This window comes from Protopterus annectens, chromosome 8.part0 (assembly GCF_019279795.1).
Source record: "Protopterus annectens isolate FY-2018-M chromosome 8.part0, PAN1.0, whole genome shotgun sequence".
Taxonomy (NCBI): Eukaryota; Metazoa; Chordata; order Ceratodontiformes; family Protopteridae; genus Protopterus; species Protopterus annectens.
Window position 1 is genome coordinate 866112496 of NC_056741.1, and position 23659 is coordinate 866136154.

Below are 23659 nucleotides of genomic sequence, written 5' to 3' on the forward strand. Positions count from 1 at the left end.
ACTCCAGGATGCCCTTAGTGACCCAGAGTGCATTGTGCTAGAGGTCTGTGCTCACTTAAATTATCCTTTTGGGTAGTTCTGCTGTAGAGGAAATGATCAAGAAGGCTATTGACAGTGTTTGGACAAACCCAGACCTGGGGTCTCCTGCCCCCAAGTGTCAACTTTGACCTCTCAAGTACTGTTTCAACCAGTCATACAATTCAGTGGTGAATGCTGTTGCAGTTTATGCTATTCTTAGGAAGTCTCTCGAGCTTCAGTCAAAGGCCAAACACACACTAAACAAAAGGTTGTGTTCCTTGGACAGACTTGGGAAGCAGGCATTTTCATCCTTCATCTTTTCCATGAAGGCATTAAACTTTTTTTCTGTCTATGCAGCAATTCCAGAAAGGCTTCCCAGAAGATTTTATAAAGAGACTGGAAGAACTGACATATACAGACATTAAGAATATGCGTCAGTTACTACCAAGAGTCTCAAGTGCAGTTGCCAGTCAGGCCAGCAGTGTTATGTATACTGCAGAGGATGTTTATGTTAGGATGATAGAATGTCTGGCTAAGCCTCACTGATTTTGCTGAGGAGTCTAAAGTTGAGTTATAAGCAACCCTTTGATTTCTTGCTGCCAGAGTCTGAAAAAGCTGAGTTATCAAGGCATTAGAGGGAGCGCACTGCAGTCTTTAAAGTTGTTGTCAAGTTCCTTTCTTACTAGTCTAGGCATTCTCAGAAGGGAACCTCATCAAGGGAATTCTTCAGGATTCTGGGTCTAATGGCATCTGTAATATTCATGATACCTCTTGCAAGACTCCACATGAGAAGGCTGCAGTGGTACCTGAAATCTCTAGTGTCCCAGGACATGCATCACTTGACTATAAAAATTCTAAGTTAAGGATTTGTGAAAATGGAGATTGAGGTTTTTACAGACACCACTACAGTAATGTGGTACATATGCAAGCAAGGGGGAACCAGATCTTATTCTCTGTGCAGACTAGTCATGGTGGTATGGTATATATGTTTTCAGCACAGTCTCATTCTACAGGCCTCTTGCATTCTGTTGATGAAAATTTTGTGGTGTACAGGCTGAGTAGGACCAGGGCAGACTGTCAAGGATGGAAACTGAATCAAAGGGACTTTCAAGACTTTTCCCATCTGTGAGGTACGTCTCAGACAGATCTTTTTGCCTCCTTTCTAAATAATCATTTGGCAAAATTCTTCTCCAGGACTCTGTACAAGAAGGTCTGGAAGACAAATGCGTTTCCTTTTTTTGTACAGCAATGTTTCTTTGTGCTTTTCCATCCATTTCATTAACATCCATGGTACTTCTGAAGAGTCAGAATGACTCTGTAAAGGTTATTGTGGTGACTCTGTTCTGGCCCAGGCAACAGTGATCCTTCCTCCTTCTGGAAATAGCCAGAAGTAATAACCACAACCTTCCTTACAGACTGGTTTTACTCGCATAAGACCAGAGGTGTTTGATCTAGTTCAGCCCCAAACAACTGCAACGGACTGCCTGATATAATTTTAATACCTTTGAGGTACCTTTTTTCTGAGAACATGCAGCAGGTACTAATGGAGGCAAGCAAACCTGATACTAGAAAATCATATATTAGTAAATAAGAAAGGTTTTCTAGTTGGTGCTAACAAAAGAACCAGCAGCCATTCAGGGATAGTGTTTATCTGGTTTTACTTGGCCTGTCTTAATCCACAGTCAAGTTTAATTTATCTGCCATTTCTGCATGTCTGCCCATGGATCCCTCTCTTTCCATGCAGTCTCATGTGAAAATGTTTTTGAAAGGGGTCTTGCATAAGAAGCATCCAGACAATGGGTGTCTGTTCCTTGGAGTTTTAATTGTGTGCAAGAAAAACTAACACTTGCTGCATTTGAACCAGCTCATCAGGTTGACTTAAGATTATTGACTTGGAAGGCAGTCTTACTCTCCTTACAAAGGTCAGAGCAAAATTATCTTGAGTTGCAAGCCATTTTTGTGAGGCAGCCTCTTTCATTTTCCACAAACACAGGGTTTCTTTGAGAACTGATCCTTCTTTTATGCCTAAGGTAGTATCAGAATTTATTTTAAGCCAAGCTGTCCATCTCCCTGTCTTCTTTTCCGAACCTAAAAATGAGTGAGAAAGGAAACTTCATACCTTAGATATCTACAGACATCTCTGATACTGTTAACAGGACAGAATGTTTCAAATCTTCTGGTCAGTTCTTTTTGTGTGAATGTAAATAGAAAAGAGCACGTCAAAACAGACAATTTCCAAATGGGTGTTTCATGCTGTTACTTTTTCTTACCCTCACCACAACCAAACTTCCAGGCAGGGCCAAGGCTCATTCTGGCAGGTCCTTGGCTTTATATGTGGCTTTTTTTTTTTTTTTATACAAGCAGCAACTTAGTCATCTATGCATACTTAGTATAAACTAGATTTCTTCTCCAAAGTCTAAGACTGGCTTTACTAGCTCCAGTCTCCAGGGGCTCCTGGACCCTCATCCGTCCTCCTGCCACTCTATCTAATCTAGGGTAATCTACCAATATAGCTTAGGCTACTGCAGCAGTGATCAATATGAAGACTATAGTACAGTTGTGTGAGTAAACTTACTGTAACAATAGATGTTCAAATTGTTGCAGTTGCCATTCCCTCCCACCATCACCCTTATTTTTCTATATTTTTATGCCAGGTTGTGGACTTGTATTTTTCTTTTCCTAGAGTCGTCCTTCTTAGGGCTTTAGCGCCCTCCAGCATGAATGCTCTGAAGGGCTTGGTGCCCAAAGCTAACTTTGTCTACTCACCCTGAGCTAACAGTTCGGACATGTGGAAGGTGCCCTGAAGCTTTGGAAGCTGAATGGCAATTATGTCCTTGGCAGGGCGTAACCCATGTAACTTATGCTACTGCAGCAGTGATCATTTGAACATCTACTGTAATGGTAAGTTTACTTAGACAGTTGTACTTTCATTTACACAATGGGAGGCAGACCATTTCTAAGTAGATAGTAGTTGCATTGCTTTTTGACATGATCTTGCTGGTGTGCTGTTATCAAGCCAGATCAAGTTCCTGTTTGCATTTGGTGCTATTAGAGCATTCTTCTTCAGAAGAATTTCTGTGAAAGATGTTTGTTAATTGTGTGGATAGAGGGCAATATTGCAGCTTATTAAACACTGCAAAAGACTATGGTGGTGGTGCTGTGGTAGCTTTGTCGCCTCACAGCAAGACGTTGTCCCGTTCGATTCTCAGCTAGAGCATCTTCTGTGTTGAGACATGGGTGAATGGGCATACCTTTGTTGAAGGTTGTGCGTCAGGGCTGACAACTCGGCACGTAAAAATCTACTGCCAATCATTAGCGGACCGGAGTTCCTCTGTGGCGACCCCTAACCGGGAAAAGCCGAAAGACACATACAACTAAACACTGCAAAAGAGAATGTGTGGTTTAAAGCATGCACGGAGGGGGGTGGCTTTACATCTGGATGTGGTTCAAGGTATGAAGGCAGGGCCAGCCCTCCCACCCACCCCATTCCTTCACCTTCATTGTTTGATAGCAGCTTTGATCTCTGCAGTGACTTCTGAATTCATCATAGATATTAATGTTGGCCAAGTTGCTGCTTCTAAAATACCTCTAAAAATCCACGCCTTTCTAAAAAAAAAAGCCACAGATGGAGCAAAGGCCTTGTAATCTCTTCACATGCTTTGTTCTGCTTCTAATATTTGACTGCCTGTCACATGGCTGTATAGTAGTGGACAATTCACATCAGTTTCACTGTAGACCATCCAATACTCCTGGAGAATTCATCATAGATCCTGATGTTGAAGTCTTCTGTCGCTGGGAGCTCAAGGGACCTCCATCATTCAAGTAAAAGTAATCCATCTCTGGAGAAGGGAGCTCCGTGTAAACCATTTGGATGTTCAAGCAGTTTTCTGGTCTATGGTGTATTTTTAGGATAATTTGAATCTATATTTTCCACCAGTTTGATCCAGAAACAAATCCTTTGTATAGTACCTGAACAAGCGGGAGAGGTAATGCAGGTCTGGTAGTGGGTCAGAAGTAAAGGCATCTTGCTTTAATCTCTTCACATCCATAGATAATTTAATGTAGTAATGGCTCCTGAGCACCTGTAGTCCATTGTGCAGGTAAGGATTTGAGAGTCCTGTCTAGTTTGTTTTTTCTGAGAGTGGGGCATTTTCAGAGATCATAGGTCCTCTAATTGTCAGCATATTGATGTCAGAGCCTTTAGGAAGTGTCTGACCATTTGTGAGGGAGGAATATTTTGTAATACTACAGAGCTGGGCCTCTAGGCTGTAGTGCTGGAAATAATCAAAGTTGCTAGGAATCCTGCTACACGAAGGACTTTTTCTGTAACCAAAATATCGTGCCCCAGTTACCAGTGTGATTTGGGTCAGTTATTGCATGGTCATGATTAGTGTGTCCACTGTTTCTGCCCAGTATGATATTGTTGAGCAGTGGGACTGTGGCACAGCAATGACTAGTGAAGCAGCTTCTTAAAGGAGATTTGCATCTCCAGCCTTCTTTGAAGAATTTGTGGCTTTCACTGGATTTGAATTTCATGCTTGATAGCTTTGCCTATCACCTGTTCAAGCTGCTGGCTCAGAAGTGTTTAAATAAATCTCTGAAGAGATACTTTTTAGCACCACTCCTGCCGTGTGGATTCTTGGAGGTTCAAGCCTTTGTCTGTCTTGGAGTCCTGTATCGCTTTTCACAAGAATGTAGTGCCCCTTATGACTACCCTTTGCTTTCTCTGAAATGAGGTATTGAAATTGCCTGTAAACCAGTCCCTCCATCTGCTTGTTTTCCACACTTGAGCAGAAACCAAAGGAAAAGGGAACTTTCACAAACTGGCCTTGAATCATCAGTTAGCTTAGGCTTTACCTGAAGCAGGTCCATGAATTACTGAAGATAGAACAGCTAGCTGTCTCCATATTTCCAGGAGGAGAGGCGGCTTTACAAGTCCTGCCCAAATGGGTTGTTATATATCACCTTTTGCCATTAAGTAGCAAACCACCCCTTGTGAATTCCTGCTGTCAAAGGCCACTCCATAGAGTTACTGCTTCCATTGTTTGCCTCAGAAGTATCTGTTATTTGAACACTGTGTCACAGCTACTTGGCCTTCAGTTTACATATTTACCAGATGTTATTGCTTGGACCGTGATTTTAAGAGTTCGGCTTCCTTTGGTACTTTAGGAATCAAAATCCTGAGCGTTTGTTTTTTGGCTGTCCCCTTGCATTTACTTCCTGGGCTGTATGCTGCTTGAGAAGCTTCTGAACAATAAACCAGCTGTTAGCAGTCCACAGTATTGGGTATAACAGATGCATTCAATTGATCTGGGAGAGAACCCTCCATAATGGATATGATTTAACTTTCCACTGTTGTCCTTTGTCTGAATGATTCTTTTCATCTGCTGCAGCTGAGCTCAGTTTGTCAAGTTTCTGTATGCTGAGATATAATTTGTATAGTGTTCTTTATGCAATGTAGGTGTCAAATCTTTCCGTTTTATTTTTGTTTGCAGAATTATTTTTACTAAGCAGCTGTGTAGCTTGTCATTACTTTAGAACATGCTATCACAGTTTGCACACTCTTGAAAATCATAACTTTATAGGAAATAAGACTGAGAGAATGAAGGAAATATTTCCTAGGTATAACATCCATCACGCAATTTCTTGTTACAGATATGTTGATATAAGAATGCATCTGTTGTGTATGTATTGGGTTTGTATGTAAGCAAAGTCACTCATTCGGTTTCAGACTTTGTCACTGTAACTAGATATTTCATGGCTGATCGTGCAGCGTGCTTTACTATGATGCTGCTGTCTGATTCTCCTGAAGGTGTATCCCAACTCAGTGTGTATTATTTTAGGTAGGAGGCATGTTAGGTGATGTTCTTCATAGTCAGTGCTGCATTACTGATTCTGCCTGCGTCCGGCGCTATTTCCAGAGATCTTATATCATCCCTAGTCAATGGACATCTGAAGACCAATGTCTGGATGTCAGGGTATAAGGAGGGCTTCCATAGGCGCCATCTTCAGCTCTTTCTAGTCCGTTGAGCTTCACATGTGCTTAGTACACTCACAGTCCATTGATTGACTAATTTTTCTAGAGAACCTTCTTCTTCCAGTCAGATAAGTACTCTTAGGAAAAATTCTCCACAAATTTTATGTTCAAAAAAAGTCAAAAATTGCTTGAAGTGTGTGAAGCAAAATCTCTGTAAAGATTTTCACTTGTTTTGTCTGTTCTCCTTGAGGCTTCAACACAACATCTCTGTCTGTCCTGACTGTGCAAAATTTTGTGCAAAATTCTTCAGAGGGCCAAAGTACTAGCCAGACATATGGAATTCTCCTTTACTGTTTCCTCGGTGGTGTCACAGTCCACTGCTATCAAAGAGCCTTAGCAGACTTTAGTGTCTGCTTCCATCATTCCAAAAAATGGAAAAACAAAAAGGCCAAGGACTCTAACTTTTCTAAAAAAGCTTCAACTAAGGTGACTGATGACCCAGGTGAGGCACCTTTGCAGTCCCTTGGTCCACCAACTCCTAAGCCCAAACCCTCTGGCATGACCACTTGGGAGGCCACCATGGTTTCCAGCCTACCTGTGAATGCTACCACTGCTCACATGTTGATCAGGTCTGAGGTCGCTCTGCAGGCCTCAGCTTCTGACATCCACTCCATGGGTCTCAAGGGAGCCTTCCTGTCTTCCCTGACTACTAAACCTACAACCAAAGTCATGGTTGGATAAACGCATCCTCCAGTCACCTCTTTAAAAAAACACCAAAACCAAAGTAAACCACTTTTTGTTCGCCACCACCTCTGACTACGTCTTCTCAGACCAAAGGCCAAGACCTCCTTAAAACAGCACATGGGTTTTTTGGCCTTCATGAAAGCCCTATCATTCTTCCACCTCTGAGGCCTTCCTATCCAAAAGGAGCAAGGAAGTAGCTTTTCAGAAAGAGGAATATTCCTCTAGCTCTGAAGATGAGGAGGAAGTGTCTTACTTTGGCCACTTACCACCTCATACTTACCCAGACTCAGACTACATCTTCTTTTCTGGCTACTCCCAAGGAACTTAAGTTCAGAGGTGCACTACATGAAATGAAGGAGGCTTTCAATTGGGAAAGTAAGCAGATCTGTCGGGCCCAGTTCCCACTACAGGAAACTGCTAAGCTGGCTGTTTCTCCTGTACATTTTCTATTGGATGATGTCTTTGAAGACATTACTTTACACCCTGGTTCTCTCTCTCCCCTGCTCCTAGGAAGCCAGACAGGTTTTTACAGACTGCTTAAATCTGACAAGCACCTCTACAAAATCTTAAAAGCTGACCTTTTGGTAGTCTCCACTGAATCCGTAAAAGGTGTACCTAAGGGACCAACAAGACATCCCTTACGCAATGAGAGGGAAAGTAGATTATTAGACTGATTTTTGGAAAAAAAAGGCTTATACCTCTGCCTCCCTAGCAATGAGAACTTTGATTTGTCAATTCCATATGCCAAAGTACCTTGAATCTCTTCAAGTCAAAATGCTAGCTAAGGTAGACAATTGCAGATAGAACCTTATCTTAAGAAAATGCAGGAGACAGAGAAACTTGATAAGTTTCCAGACACTCACGCTTATTACCACAATCAACAGAACATGCTGCAGGGACAGGGTCCTCACCCAGAGACTGCCCATGCTCTGGAATAGACTTCTCATATATGTCAAGCAGAGCACCTCGCTGTCCCTCTTCAAGAGAGGTCTTGATGAGTGGATGGGTAATAGAAAGTTCACCCCAGGGATCACTCCAGTGGTGTACTTGATAAAGGCACTGGCAAGTAATGTCTGGCGGCAAGATGCCAGGGCACTTCTATGGACTAGGCTTGTAAAAGGCTCCAGGGCTATAAGCCTAGTACACACTTATGAACCTATGTGGCTATGATGCTTTAGATGCTTCCTGCAGAGCAGCTGCCACAGGTTCTGTCATCCGCAAACATGAATGGTTCTTGAACCAGCCCTTGTCAGACCAGGTAAAGGCTGAACTACTGGGTGCCCCATTGGACAAGAAATTTCTTTTTGGTCCTCCAGCTGAACAAGTTTTGAGAAACTGGATTAAAAGGGAAAGCAAATTAAAACTGTGACTGAATGTTACCTGTCTCTGACCCCAAGGTAGAGTAGGGATTATTACCCTTCTAAACATTGGCCTTTTCCACCTAGACATGACAAAGGGAGGCCTCTCCATGGCAAAAGACCAAGACAAACTAGGAGATGGCAACCATAACAATCAGACAGAGCAGGGTGCTCAAAGATCCCACCTAGCACAGAAAGCAGGTGTCATTATGTTTTAACTCATCCTCCCTTATCTCTTCTCACCCTCACCTCCAAGCCTGTAGCAAGAAGACTCCCCTACTTCCTAAACCAATGGAAATCCATTGCCAAGGACCAATGGGTCCTCAGCATCATAGAGAAAGGGCACTATATTTAGTTCAGAGACCTACCACCCTTCTTGGACATTCCAAATCCACCAAAAGACCAAGAAAGCCTCTTACCACCTAGCATCAGGCTGCTATTTCACCAAAGATCCATCCAGCCTGTCCCTGCAGGACAAGAGAGAAAAGGCTCAAGGATCTTGTGGATATTTCTAGTTCTAAGAGAAAGGGCCCCTGGGAGCCAATCTTGGACCAGTCAAAATGAAACAAGTTCCTTAACATCCTAAAATTCAGAATGCTTATGTTGCAAAACTTATTGCCCATGATTTTCAAAGATGCCTCTATGGTCACCCTAAACCTAAAAGACTCTTACCTTCATGTCCCTGTAACAGACAGTCACAGAAAGTACCTACAGTTTATTACAACAGGCTCCCACTTTCTTTTCTGTGCTTTACCATTTGGGCTACCTACTGCTGCCAGAGGTTTCACAAAATATCTTGCTCCTCTGAGAGCACATTGCGGAATGCTAAGGATTCATATTTATTCCTGCTTAGACTACTGTCTCAAGGTCCACATCAGAGCCCCAGGATGCCTTGCAGATCTCCATAGACTCTTTTCAGAAGGTAGGTCTCCCCTTAAATCTTCAAAAATCCCAAACTCTCCCTCAAACAAGGATAGTCTTTTTGGGACCCCCTCATAGAGTCACTTCAGCAACAGCCTTCCTTCCCCAAATTGCTTTCCTGACCAACTGTCTGACTGGTCTGCTTCCAAAGCAGCTCGTTACTGCAAGAAAATGCCTGTGTTTATTGGTTATATGGCATCCTCCATTCTCATGATCCCATTTACAAAGTTACACATGAGGAAACTCCAGTGGTTTCTGAAAAATGTTTGGAAACAGCATTCCCAACCTGTGGAATCCCTACTGTCTCTCTTTCCTTGCCTGAAAAAGGAATTGCTATGGTGGAAGAACATAATACAGAGGAACCCAAGGGCAGACTTCACTTTACCAGAAGCAGACAAGACCATCACCAGAGACAGTTCAGACATAGCTTGGAGATCTCACTTAAGTCACATGAAAGTGCAGGGTATTCGGTCCACACAGCAGAGGAAGTTGCATATAAATCGGAAAAAGTTACTAGTTGTCTATTTGATCATAAAAGTTTTTCAAGAAAATTTGAGCTCTGGGGCCCTGCAAATCTGGACAGAGAACACCAAGTGATGTGGTACATAAACAAGAAGGAACTTTCTTACCTCTGTGTAGCCTTGATAGAAGAATTTGGATGCTGGCTCAAGAAATAGGACTGACCCTTCATTAAATAGAAAGTATTCTAAGAATTAAGTCAACATGACAATGGAGAAAGGGGATTCTGATTATAGGGATGACTGCAATTAGGAATACAGAGAGTAGGCAAGATGGGGCAGGAGAAAACTGGCAAAGGAACAAGGGTATTGTGAGTAAATAATTAGAGGAAAAGGTCCTAGAGTGGGAAGAGGCCACAAAGATGTTTGGACTGCAGGTTAGAAACTCTGTCAGGGAATGATATCAGAGTATAGGCAAAAAAAAAGAGCTAGGGGAATCTTAAGTGAAAGACCAGCTGTGGTAGAGTTTTTAGCTGAATCTAAAACAGAAGCTGCTGTTAAAAAGGGATAATTAGTAGAGCATGTACAATTTTGCACAATAAATATAGGAGTCAATCAGAGGAGGTTAGAAAAGATTGGGATGAGAGAGTGGGTAAGTAATTGACAAGGAAACAATAGAAGGAGATATGTATGGCTCCCAAATATGCAACAAATTCTAGAAGATTTAAGATTTTTGCTTGGAAGTGTTTGCATAGGTATTTTTTTTTACTGCAAGCAGACTCCAAAGCATTTTTCCTCAGGGAGATGGTAAATGTTGGAGGTGTGATGGGGAATAAAGAGGTGACTGGGAACATATATTTTGTGAGTGAAGCGAGTTGGCAGACTTTAAAAATTCCTCACCAAGTACTCTGCCAGACATAGTGGGTGAGCAAATGGGTGTGACTAATGAAATTATTTTAGAGCTGGGATACAGACTCTGAATTGTCTAGACATATATGTCCTTGTTAAGTTGAATTCTGGTGGCTGCCAAAATATCAGTTACTAGAAAATGGAAATCAAAGTCTAAAACAACTGCATTTGAAGTAGTGACTATCATAACAGAGATAAAAGACCTGGAAGTGGGATCTTTAGAAAAAGATAGGAACAAATTATATACAAAATGTAAATTGGTTGAACAATACATGCAGAGCAATGTTTTGGAGGAAGAGTTAGGGTTGACTGAATGCAGGAACTTATCAATTTATGTAATGCTGTATTGATTAAGATTTATTTTTTTTTATTTTATTTATTTTACATTTGTTGACCGGGCTAGTCTAGCTGGATATATTTCCATTTTCAGTAAAGGCCCGGGGAGAAAAGCTCCACACAGATATACAAAGTATAAAATATTGTTACATGGTAAAAAAGGAATACAAAACAAAATAAAAATAAAAACAGGTAGATTTACATTCTTGAAATAAAAACACTTGAGAAAAGTTCCAATATATAGAGTAAAGTTTAAGAGAGCTAGATCAGAATATAATACAGTAAGAGTTATGTACCATAGATAAAAACACTTGTGAAACAGTACAGTGAGCAGAATATAGCTTAAGACAGCTCAAAATAGAATAGTAAGAGTTATATACAGTAGATCATATGAGGTAGCAGTATTTACAAGCTAAGATTATTAGAGTTTAAATAGGGTCAGTCTAATTTACAAGTCAAAAGCATGTAAAGGTTTGGAAATAAGGCAAGAAGAGGAAGAAAGAGGGGTGAAGAAGATGGTTAGTCAGGATTACTACAAGGGCATAGCCAGTGCATTTGAAGGTATTTTCTAAGGTTTTGTTTAAAGAGTGGTAAGGATGTAGTTAGAGTTAGTTCAGTGGGTAGTAGTTTCCAGTGTTTTCCTGCTGTGTTGGTAAATAGAGAGTCATCAGCTGTATTATTAGACTTTGTTAAACTGGCAAGAGGTTTGCTAGAAGAACGTAGGGAGTTCAGATTATTATATGGGACTATAAGTTTTGAGAGTATAGGAGTATTATTGGGCTGGTAAAATAACGTGGGCAATTGTGAGTTGGGGGATAATCAGATGGTTTTGGAATTCGAGCCAATTTAGTTGTCTAAGATTAGTACAGTGATGGGTTCTGAAGGGATTGCCAGTAGCAAATCTGGCGATATTATTATAGGAGGTTGCTAATTTGTTAAGGTTGGTTTTCTTAAGGTTGGTAAATATAGGTGAAGCATACAGGAGGGTTGAGATTAGATGGGAGTGGGCAATTTTGGCTCTGGCTGCTGAGGTTAAAAAGGGTTTTATTCTGTATAAGGAGCCTGTTTTTCTGTTTACTGTTTTAATGGTGTTGTTTATATGGTAATCAAATGAGAGATTATTATCAATGGTTATACCTAGAAGTTTAGTGGTAGTATCAGGGAGAATAACAGTTCCATTATTTGATGAGATTGAAAAGTCTAATGGGGAAGACCTGGTGGTGGGTGTAAAGAGAAGGAGTTTTGTTTTTTTAGCATTGAGAAGGAGACAGCGTTTGGTAAACCATGTTTCTACAGTGTTGAAGACATCTTGAGTAAGAGAATATAGTTCAGATTGAGAGGTAGATGAGCATATTAGTGTGGAGTCATCCGCATATTAAATACAAGTGGCTTGTGGAATTGCTACATGGAGATCATTAATAAATAAGGAGAAGAGAAATGGACCAAGAATAGATGCCTGAGGGACCCCAATGGTAACAGGTAGAAAGGACGAGACTTGATTTTCCCAGAGAACTGCTTGTTGTCTATTGCTGAGGTATGATCTGAACCACTTTAAGGCTAGAGAATCAAAGGAAAGAGATTCAAGAATATTGATTAAGAGGGTATGGTTAACCATGTCGAAAGCTTTAGAGAGGTCAATGAAAAGTGCAGATGAGAGGAGGTTTTTGTTACGATTTCTATTGATGGTATCTGTGAAGGATAGAAGGGCAGTAGTGGTACTATGTGATGGTCTAAAGCCATGTTGACAGTGTGCTATTAAGTTGTGTTGAGAGAGATGGCATAGAAGTTGTTTGTGAATGCATTTTTCCATAATTTTTGCTAGGGGTGATAAGAGAGCAATTGGCCGATAGTTAGAATAATCATTGGAGTTCCCACCTTTATGTAAGGGGATAATGTGGGAGATTTTCCAAATATTTGGGATGATTCCTTCCTGGATTGTCCTATTTATAAGGATAGATATAGGATAAGCAATTTCCTTAGCTGCTTTTTGGAGAAATTGAGAAGGAAGTTGGTCAGCAGATGGAGTACATGGCTTAAGTTTTTGTATAAGTTTTTAGATGAGAGAGGTAGAGATGGGTTGTAGTTGGAATTTTGAGAAGGAGTGTGGTAAGTTGATGAGAATGCTGGAGTTTTCTGAGATAAGTTGAGTAGCTAGAGATTGTATAGTGTCAGTGAAGAAAGAGTTGAAGGTATTGGCAGTTTGATGGGGAGTATTTGGATCTGCATCAAGTGGGGTGGGTGTTCGGGACTTACCTGGGGAAAGGAGCTTATTTATACAAGACCAGAACTGTTGGGGATTATTTTGATGAGTTTGCTGAAGTTTACACTAGAAATTTTATTTATCTGTAAGTATAGCTTTTTTGTACTGTTTCTGAGCTGCCTATAATATAGGTGATCAGAGCTATTTCTATAGGTTCTCCATTTAGCCCAGACTTTGTTCCTAAGTATAATTTGATTCCTAGTTTCATTAGAAAGCCATGGGGATGGGTTAGACTTCATTCTAATGGCACGTTTGAGAGCATGCTTATCCAGGATAGATAAGAATGCAGTGTTAAAATACTGTACTGCCTGTTCAAGTGGGAGGGATTTTAATGGTCTCCAGTTGCATGCTTTAAGCTCAGTTTGAAATAATTCTGTCTTAAAGTGTTTGATAGAGCGTGCTGTCCTAACGATAGGGAGGTTTGGGAAGTCTTTCTTTTCTCTAGTAATGTAGGTCAATGAATGATCACTTATATCATCAGGCAGGATTCCTGTTTTGTATGATTGATGTTCTTCATCTCACATTGCTGCAGTCCTTACACTTGGGGTAGTCCGCTGTCCTCGGTCGGCCCGAATATCAAAGTGTAAGGCTGACGTCGGTCAAGGCGCATTTGACTGACATCAGGACGTCAGGGTACAAATGCGCATGACCGACGTCATATCCTCAGTCTTTTTTGCCGCATGGTCCGATGCAGAAGCAGTATTGCAAGTGCCGGTTGGCGTTCTGAAATTTTTCGCTGGAGTTTCAGACCGAGTCAAAGTTGGCTAAGTACCGCTAGAATATTTTAGTTTTTCTTGCCTCAGTGGTTTACCGGATGTCAGAAAAAGTGAATAATTGTATTTCTTGTGGGAAACAGATACCGCATAGAGACTATCATACTTTGTGTATTCCTTGTTTAGGGCCTGAGCACGACGTTGTTGGGTGTCGCTCTTGTGCTAGATTTAATAAGCGCACTATAAAGAGGAGATTAGATTGTGCCAGGTTAGTCTTTGGGAAGCGGTGCAATTATAAAATGCCGCCGGATGCTCCGACGCCCGCTTCTTCGAAGAAGCGCAAGGACAAAGCAGTGAAGCCTAGGCTAGAAGAACCGTCCGTATCGGACGCCGGTTCTTTAGAGGTGTCGGTGGAGCCGGTGGTTCCACCGGAGGTTTCTTTGGGATCCCAGGGAGAGACCTTGTTATTGCAGGATGTGGCCTCTCAGGAGGCAGGCCAGGGTGATGGGGCTTCTCAGGTTACTTTACTCCCCTCCCTGCCTAGGGTGGTTAGGCCCTCTCCTTCTGTTTCCAAGGCTTCTCCTAGAGGCAGGCCAGGTTTAGCTTCAGTTGGTGTCACCCCTAGTTCTTCTGGAACTGTGCCCAAGAAGCATATGCTTAAAATGGCAGAAGATTTGATTACTCTGATTAGGGGTTCTTTGCCCCCTCCTGATAAGAGACCTAGGGTGGAGCCTGAGCTAGGGAGTTTTGAGCAGGCTTCGGATGTTTCAGAGTCTTCGGCTGAAGACTTGCAGGAGTGCTCTCCTTATTCTGATTCTGATGTGGATGATTCTACTCCTTCTGCTTCTCCTCCTGAGGATTTTTCTTTTTCAGAAACTCTTCATTCCATGAGGGAGCATTTTAAGTGGGAAGGTCAGGACTTCTCTGATTCCAGGAAAAGGCTCAGGGAGTTTTTGTTTTTACCCCAGCATAGGCCTTTGGCTATACCTCCTGTTTTGGATGTAGTGGAAGATGTTTTTACAGAAGCTTCTCTTAATCCTGATTCTTTGCCTCCTGCTCCTGTTAAACCGGATCGGTATTACAGGGTGCCTGAAGTTCATAAGTATCTTTTTAAGAGTCCTAGGGCAGACCCTGAAACTGTTAGCCAGGGGCCTAAAGGTGTTAAGGCTTCTGTTGTCAAGAATCCGGTTCCTGCAGATAAAGAAGCCAGGGCCTTGGATAGATGGGGAAAGAAAGTTTATACTTCTTCCACTCTAGCTATGAGGGCTTTGAATTGCCAGTTTCACATGTTAAAATACCAAAACTATCTCCTTTCACAGTTGAAGTCTAAGGTTGATGCTCTGGCGGAAGGTATTGATTGTAAAGAGTTACAAGATTTAGTACATGTTTCTGAACAGGTGGGTAAGCATTCTTTGCAATGTGGTTTTGATGCTGTACAGGCCCCGCCTAGGGTGGCTGCCACTGGGTCAGTTCTTCGCAGGCACGCCTGGCTGAGGGATCAAAATTTATCTGACCATGTTAAAACAAGGATTTTAGATGCTCCTTTACAATCTGATGTGTTGTTTGGTTCTCCTGTTGAGGCAGTTTTAAAGAAAATGGAAGACAAGGCTAAGTCTATGCAGACTGTTAAAGATTTTTTGCAGGTTCAGCCTCCAAAGTTTAGTAGAAATTGGCCTGCTAAAGGGTGGACGTATCCTTCTTATGATTCCCAGTCTAGGGGTAGATCTAGACGTGGTAGGGGCAGAGCTCAGGGCTCTTTCAGGCCTAGAACAGGGAGTTCTCCTGCACAGTCTTCAGGTGAGGGCAGGGGTCAGTCCTTTCGTAAACAGACCCAATGACCTACCTTTTCGGCTGCCAGAGCCTTCGTCTGGCAGCACCTTTGGGAGGAAGGTTGGCACTTTTCAAAGAAAATTGGAGTTTAATTACCCAAGACAGATGGGTATTGGATATCATACACCAAGGTTACAGGTTTTATTTCCATACCTTGCCTCCTTTCAGAGGCATGCCAGACGTTCCTCCTCAACAAGGAATAGAGGCTCACAAGCAAATTTCTCTGTTACTTCAACTAGGGCCATACAGCCGGTCCCTATGCCAGAAGTGGGCCTAGGATTTTATTCTCGCCTGTTCCTAGTACCAAAGAAGGGGAACACGTGGAGACCAATTTTGGATTTATCTATCCTCAACACTTATCTGGACATTCCCAAGTTCAAAATGTTGACGTTACAACAGCTTTTACCTCTGCTGGGCAAAGATCATTGGATGGTAACTTTGGATCTCAAGGAGGCTTACCTTCATGTTCCTATCAGACTAAGTTGCAGGAAGTATCTGCGTTTGAGCTGGGACTTCTCACTATCAGTTCTCTGCATTGCCCTTTGGCTTATCTACTGCGCCCAGAGTGTTCACGAAAGTTCTGGCTCCAGTGATAGCTTTCTTCAGGCTAAAAGGAATACAGATCTATCCTTATTTGGACGACTGCCTGATTCTGGCTCAAGGAAGGGAAGAACTTCTACATCATTTGGAATATGTGATAGCAGTGCTAAGATGCCTGGGGTATTCTGTGAACGAAATAAAGTCCAGTCTAGTACCCTCTCAGGACATATGCTTTCTGGGTGTAAGACTGAATACAGCATCCCAGATGGCCTTTTAACCCCGGACAAACAAAAGAGTCTTTCCCTTTACTTCCATCAACTATCTCATCAGTCCGGGCTGACTGCAAGGACAGTCCTTCAAGCCTTAGGGTTCATGGCATCTTGTATTCTGGTGCTTCCCAATGCCAAACTGCATATGAGGAAGCTGCAATGGTATCTCAAAATGTATGGACACAGCACTGCCAGGATCTGGACACTGTCATTCAAATAATACCTTGCATTCAAAAGGAATTTTTGTGGTGGGCTCAGGAATGTCACCTAAACAAGGGACTCTCTGTGACCCGCCAGAGGCGAGTCAGATTTTAACGACAGATGCCTCAGACAAAACTTGGGGAGCTCATCTAAATGGAAAGTGGATACAAGACAAGTGGCCTGCCAGACTACAACATCTACATATCAACCTGAAGGAGATGTTAGCAGTCCAGTTTGCATTAATAGCTTTCAAGGATTTACTTCTTCCAGGGCAGGTGTTGATTCTAACAGACAACACAACTGTCATGTGGTACATCAACAAGCAAGGGGGAACGATTCTTATCCTCTATGCAGGCAAGCAATGATTTTGTGGGAGACTGCTCTCAGTTTACAGCTCAATCTTCAGGCAAGGTTTCTGCCAGGAGCACAGAACTCCTTAGCAGATGTGTTGAGCAGATGAATTATGGATCCCCACGAGTGGAAATTGGATCCTCATGTATTTCAGAAATTGACAGTGCCATGGGGAACTCCAGACATAGATCTGTTCGCTTCTCCACTAAACCATCAGCTGCCAAAGTTTTGCACAAAAAGGTTTCATCCCACAGCTTGGAAAGTGGATGCTCTTTCTTTCAATTGGAGCAATCTTCATGTGTATGCCTTTCCACCTCTGCCTCTCCTCCCAAAGGTACTTCTAAAGGTCAGACAGGACAAGCCAAGGATGAGTTTAATAGCTCCAGATTGGCCTCGACAGCACTGGTACCCATTACTGAGAAGTCTGGTACGGAAGCCTCCATGGCCTTTGCCTTCGATTCCACACCTGTTGTCACAGGAGGACAGCCATTTGCTCAATGTCAAACTTCACTCTCTTCAACTAACAGCCTGGCATATTCTGTTTTGAACCATAGAGGGTCTCAACTTCCACAACAAGTTTTGAATGTGAATTTGGAAGCTAGAAGGCCTAGTACAAGGAAAGTGTACGCAGATAAATGGAAGAGATTTTTATTTTGGAGTGCAGCAAAGGATTTTGATGTTTCTGAGCCTAATTTAAGTGTGGCTCTTCAATATCTTACTGAGTTACTGGACAAAGGTTTGTCCTTCTCTTCTATTAAGGTTCATGCTGCAGCAATTTCAGCTCACTATGAATGTGACCCTCCATTGTTTTCTCATCCTTTGTTCAAGCAATTTCTTAGAGGGGCAAAGAATATAAGACCCCCACGTAGAGCTCCTACTCCTGCTTGGGATCTCAATTTTGTGTTGGAGAAACTCACTCTACAACCTTTTGAGCCTGCAGCTACTTCTGAGTTGAAATTTTATCATGGAAGACTGCCTTTTGTTGGCCATTACCTCTGCAAGACGGGTTTCTGAATTACAGGCCCTTATGGCGGTTGAGCCTTTCTTGATTTTCCATAAGGATAGGGTATCTTTGCACTAATCCTTCCTTTATGCCTAAGGTGGTTTCTAGTGTGGCTTTAAACCAAACTATTCATTTGCCTACTTTTTATGCAAATCCCCAAAATAAAGGGGAAAAGATTTTGCACACTTTAGATGTACACAGGCAGTTGCGATATTATTTGGACAGAACTAAAGGGTTCAGGCAGTCTCAGCAGTTGTTTGTTTCTTTTGCTTTGAGTTCTCAGGGCAAGCCTGTGTCAAAACAAACTATTTCTAAGTGGATTGGGTTTTGCATTGCTTTCTGTTATTCCCATCATGGCAAGGAGATTCCAGCTGGGATTAGGCCTCATTCCACTAGGGCTACTGCCACTGACAGCCTTTTGAGGGGAGTGGCAACCAAGGATATTTTGGAGGCAGCTACTTGGAGTTCAGTGCATACTTTCTCTAGGCATTATCACCTGCCACTTTACTCTAAATCCAGGGCTGGTTTTGCCACTGCTGTTTTGCAGGGCATTTTGGCAGCTCCTGCTTCCTTGTAGTTTGGCCATCCTCCCTTACCTCTGCTTTGGGATTCTACCCAAGTGTAAGGACTGCAGCAATGTGAGATGAAGAACATAGTACAGTTTTGTACCTACCATAAATGTAGATGTTCGAAGATCCACATTGCTGCAGTCCAATTTACCCTCCCTCCTTCCCCTCTGTAGTTAGAGGTGGTTGTGTGGGTTGGGTTGTAAATATTGTGTATATTGTATATATTGTACATATAATTAGTGCAAGGGTGGTTGGTTGGTTGTTTGCTTTTGGTTTTGACCTTTATTTTTAGGGTCTTCTGACATCTGGGGCAAGAAAAGACTGAGGATATGACGTCGGTCATGCGCATTTGTACCCTGACGTCCTGATGTCAGTCAAATGCACCTTGACCGACATCAGCCTTATACTTTGATATTCGGGCCGACCGAGGACAGCGGACTACCCCAAGTGTAAGGACTGCAGCAATGTGGATCTTCGAACATCTACATTTATGGTAGGTACAAAACTGTACTTTTCTCTTTGTTTATGAGAATCCAGTCTAAGGTACTCTCTTTCTTGTTAGGTTTGTTAATTCTGGTTGTAGAGGTTATAGTTTGGGTAAATCCATGGAGGTTAATATGAGAGGTAGGATTATTAGCACTAACACTTTTCCAATCCATATTAAAGTCACCTAGTATTATTGTTTCTTGGGGGTAAGTAGAAGACAGCCAGCTAAGAAATGCCTCAATTGTAGTGATATTATTTCCGGGTGGTATATAAATGCAGATAATGTATAAGGATTTGTTTATGTTGATTTGAAGCTTAGTAATGAGGATTTCTGCTACTATCCTGGGTAGGATTAGATGGGAGAGTAGAGATCTGCAGTCCATTTTAAATAGAATTGCTACTCCACCTCCTTTACGTTTTGTTCGGTCTTGTCTCACTATGTTATAGCCTTGGGGAATAATTTCATTATCTTTAGTTTCTGGTTTCAACCAAGTCTCAGTGATGCAGAGGATATCAAAGGAGTGAATATCTAAGACGGCATGAAGGTGAGCTACTTTATTATTGATGCTTTGGATATTAAGATGTCCTATTCGGAGGGAGCTATTGACATTAGGGTGAGTTGTTTGGATTGTAGGGTTGGTAGGGCCAGGGTTGGGGTGGATGTCACCATCTTTCAAGGTGGGATTATTTAGTTTAGTTCCTGAGCTGTATGTAAGGTAGGTTAATAGTTTTTGATTTTTATCAGAGGGTAAGTTGAGTTTGATGTGAGAGAGTCTATGGTATTTGGGTAGCAGGTAACTGGGACTGAAAGTTATGTTAAAATGTCTATCAAAGTATATGTGTGTGTGTAGATTGCAGTTTGTTTGTGGGAATGGTTGAGATGGAAATAGTGAAGTTTTTCAAGGGAGGTAAGAAGGTAGATTGAGATGAGAGTAGTTGAGAGTATGACTGTAAGTGTTAGCTTGGTTAGATTAGGGAGAGGCATCTTGGAGAAGTTTGTAAAATAAGAGCTGAAGTGTAGGAATATAGAAGGAAGTGAGATGTGAAGAGGAGGAAGATAAAGGAGTACAGGAAGAGAGAAGAGGGGATATTATATAGATGTGTCAAGAGTAATAGGATATGATAGGGGTACTCAAAGGAGTGGCTTCTTGAAATTGATTGTTAAGGAGGTAGGGGTGTGGCTAGAGTTAGTGGGGAGGGGTGACGTATGGGATAGGTTGGAATTGAGAGAGGGTGTGGTAAGGGAGGTATAAGTGTAGGACCCCTGGGGGCGGGTGGGAATTGGGGGCAGGGTAGGGGAGCGGAGTGAGCCCGTAGGGCGAACGGAGCGGGTTACAGCTGAGAGAGGCTGGGAGGCAATCCGTTATGGAGGGAGACTGAGTTCTACAGGCACAGGAAAGGTAAGAGACAATATATAGTTACTAAGTTGCAGAGAATACAAGGTGAACAAAGGTATAGCTGTCCTTGGGAGACAGTAAAGTGAAACAGTTTTGTACAGAGAGAGAGGTATTTAGAGAAATTACCACAGGCAGAAAAGGAGGTTAATACAGAGGGAATAATTGAGGGGCCAGTACCAGAAGTAGTGATAGTCAGAGGAAGTGATAGTCACATGTATCTATTTAGTAAAGCTCCCAGATTTACTTAGGATAATACCTTTCAAGCAGTAATGGGATGGGGGGTAAGTATGTGAATAGAGAGAACAAGCACAGATAACAGCGTCTGGCTGGTCTACAGGGCTAGTTGGGTTCTACAACCATTGAGAGAAGGTATCCAAAGCCTGCGCTCTGCTACCCTCTAGTGGACAATGCAGGGCAAGCACTAACTCCACTAAGATAGTAGGAGAAGGGGGGATAAGTTGATAGAGAGATGGTAGAAGGAGAAGGTCAACGGGTGTGGTAGCCCTTACAAAATAGTTAATTTATTGCAGACACCAGTAATTTAGAGTTAATGCACTCACAAGGTTATATTTAAACATACATATATTGCAGGATAACACCTACACTGTGAGGCTGAAATGTAGAGGGTCCAAGTAGATCCTGAAGGGCTTCAAAGTTGAATTTCCCTACTGTTCAGTAGGATACTATTAGCTTTACAGGGGTTCAAATATAGGGACCGGCTGTGACTCCACACAGAATGTAGAAGACAGTGAGGCTGAAATGTAGAGGGTCCAGGTAGATCCTGAAGGGCTTCAAAGTTGAATTTCCCTACTGTTCAGTAGGGTACTATTAGCTTTACAGGGGTTCAGATATAGGGACCAGCTGTGACTCCACACAGGACGTAGAGGACTGTGAGGCTGAAATGTAGAGGGTCCAGGTAGATCCTGAAGGGCTTCAAAGTTGAATTTCCCTACTGTTCAGTAGGATACTATTAGCTTTACAGGGGTTCAAATATAGGGACCGGCTGTGACTCCACACAGGACGTAGAGGGGTCCACACACAACCCAGAAAGCTAGGGACGTTTGGCCAGAGCAGAGGGATTTTAGTAAGAAGAGTATATGTGATATTTATTATAAGCTTTTATAACTGTGAACAGGTTAACATGGTTTCTTTTATATTTTTGATATAAATATTTGTTTGCTTGTGTCTTAAGTGATAATTCAATAATGGTGTTAAACAAATTCTAAAAAAAAAAGCAAATGGGGCTGACTCTCACAGTCTCTTATATTCTGGGCCAGAACAACACCCTGGCATGTTCTGTAAACAGGGACATTCTAGATCCCAATGGATGAATGCTGGAGAGAGAGGTCTTCCTAGGTCTTACCATACAATGAGGGATTCCCTCAATAGACCTGTTTGCCTCTCATTACAACAAGCAACAGCAGAAGTTCTGCTGTAAAACACAACAGACAGGATCCTGGAAAATAGATGTAATCTTTGTCCCATTGACAAAACTTTTTCTTGTATGCATTCCATCCTTTACCCCTGATCTCCTGGGTACTGACAGAAATCAGGGTGGTCAGACCCAGCAAGATCCAAGTGGCCCCCTTCTGTCTGAGACAAAACTGGTCACCCCCCCCCCCCCACAACATTCAGCAGTGGGAGATTCCTCATCCTGCATAGGAGGTAGATCTCAGTCAAGTCAAGGGATAGGTCTACACCAACCCCCCCACCCACCCACACACACACACTCAGGTTAACTGCCTGGAGGATTGGGTTTTGACACTAAGGACTGCATCCAATTCCAAGGACATGATTTCCTTTCTAAGAGAACAAGGAAACCCAGTACCTTGAAATCATACCTAACAAAATGAAAAAGATTTTGTGCTTGGTGTCACAGCAGTAACACTCACCCTTCTCAGGTAGACATCACCTCTTTCTTGTCAGGCCTCTTTAGACAAGGAATTTCCTATTCCAGCGTTAAGGCACATGTATCTGCAATATCAGCTTGCCTGCAAAACTTTTTCTAAAAAAGGTGATTCACTTGAGATCACCTAGAAGGAGCCCTGTTCTGGCATGAGACCAAAATTGTGTGCTACAAAATCTAACCTTACCTCCCCTTTGAAACTGCTGCCGCTGTCTCTCTAAAGATGCTTACTTGAAGGACCACTTTTCTTACAGTTTACTGTGTTTTCTTAGTGTTACATCAACTGGAAGAGTTTCTGACCTACACTCCCTCATGTGTAAAGAACTTTTCAGTTTTTCACAGGGAATAGGGTCATCCTCAGAATCAACTCATCCGTTATGCATGAGGGGGTATTACAACCAGGCTATCCACTTTCTGGTCTTCTATCCAAATCCACTGAACAGGAGAGCGCAAGTCCTCCACTCTCTGAAATGCCCTTGCAGATCAGGTTTGGGTAAGGCCCTCTTGGAGTATGTTCACATCATTAGGGGAATTTAAGACTGCGCCCAGCTTGCAGTCATCTGCAAACTTGGCTAACTACAAACCACTGGTTTTGGCATGCACTTCAGAAAAGTATATCCCAATATTTGTGGTATGCCACTCTTTACAGGTCTACTAATAGAGGTGGCTTCTCTTATTTTGACTGAGTGGCTCCTAGCTGGAAGAGAGTATCTATTATGCCCGAGTGAGGAATAGTGTTGAAGGCTTTGACTAGATCAAAGTAGGCGGTGTGCACAGTCTTCCCCTTGTCCATGGCTTTAGTGATTGTTTCAATTAAGTCAACCAAGTTTAACAGGCATGATCTCCCTTTGACAAAACCAAACTGTGTGGGGTCAAGCGTTTGGAGGCTGCCAGTGTCCTTGTTTATAAGGTCCATGATGCGTTCCATGACCTTGCAGATCAGGCTAGTTAGGCTGATGGGTGTACAGTTGCCTAGGTCAGTGGATGTTCCACCTTTGTGTAGAGGGATGACAGTGACTGTCCTCCATTTGTCTGAGATGAAGACGGTGCTCAGGTTTTGGTTGAATAGGGTGCCTAATTGTGCCGAGAGCTGTTGCCTGAGTTCATGTAGTACACAGCCAAGGATGTTGTCGGGTTCCATGGAGCTGCATTTTTTGTCTTTGAGAGGGCATTAATGATCTGCTCCCTGGTGATGAGGGGAGGGGGGGGCAGGTGCTGGGGATGTCCTGGTTTTACTGATGGGGGGACACGGGGGAGAAGTTTTCACTGAACCTGTCTGCCAGCAGGTTGGCTATATCTACATTGTTTGTGTATGTGGTATTCTTAACCACCAGTTCAGAGCAGATTTGGATGTTACCTTTGGGATTGTGGATGTATGTGTTGTCCTTAGTGGATGTGGCCAATTTGGACTTG

General features: G+C 42.4%; 1 protein-coding gene across 5 annotated transcripts in view; it reads left to right on the plus strand.

Annotated features, from left to right (window-relative positions):
- Window positions 1-23659, plus strand: part of HDAC6 (histone deacetylase 6) — a 1533697-nt gene that overhangs the window by 519919 nt on the left and 990119 nt on the right. The gene's annotated exons all lie outside the window — the stretch shown is intronic.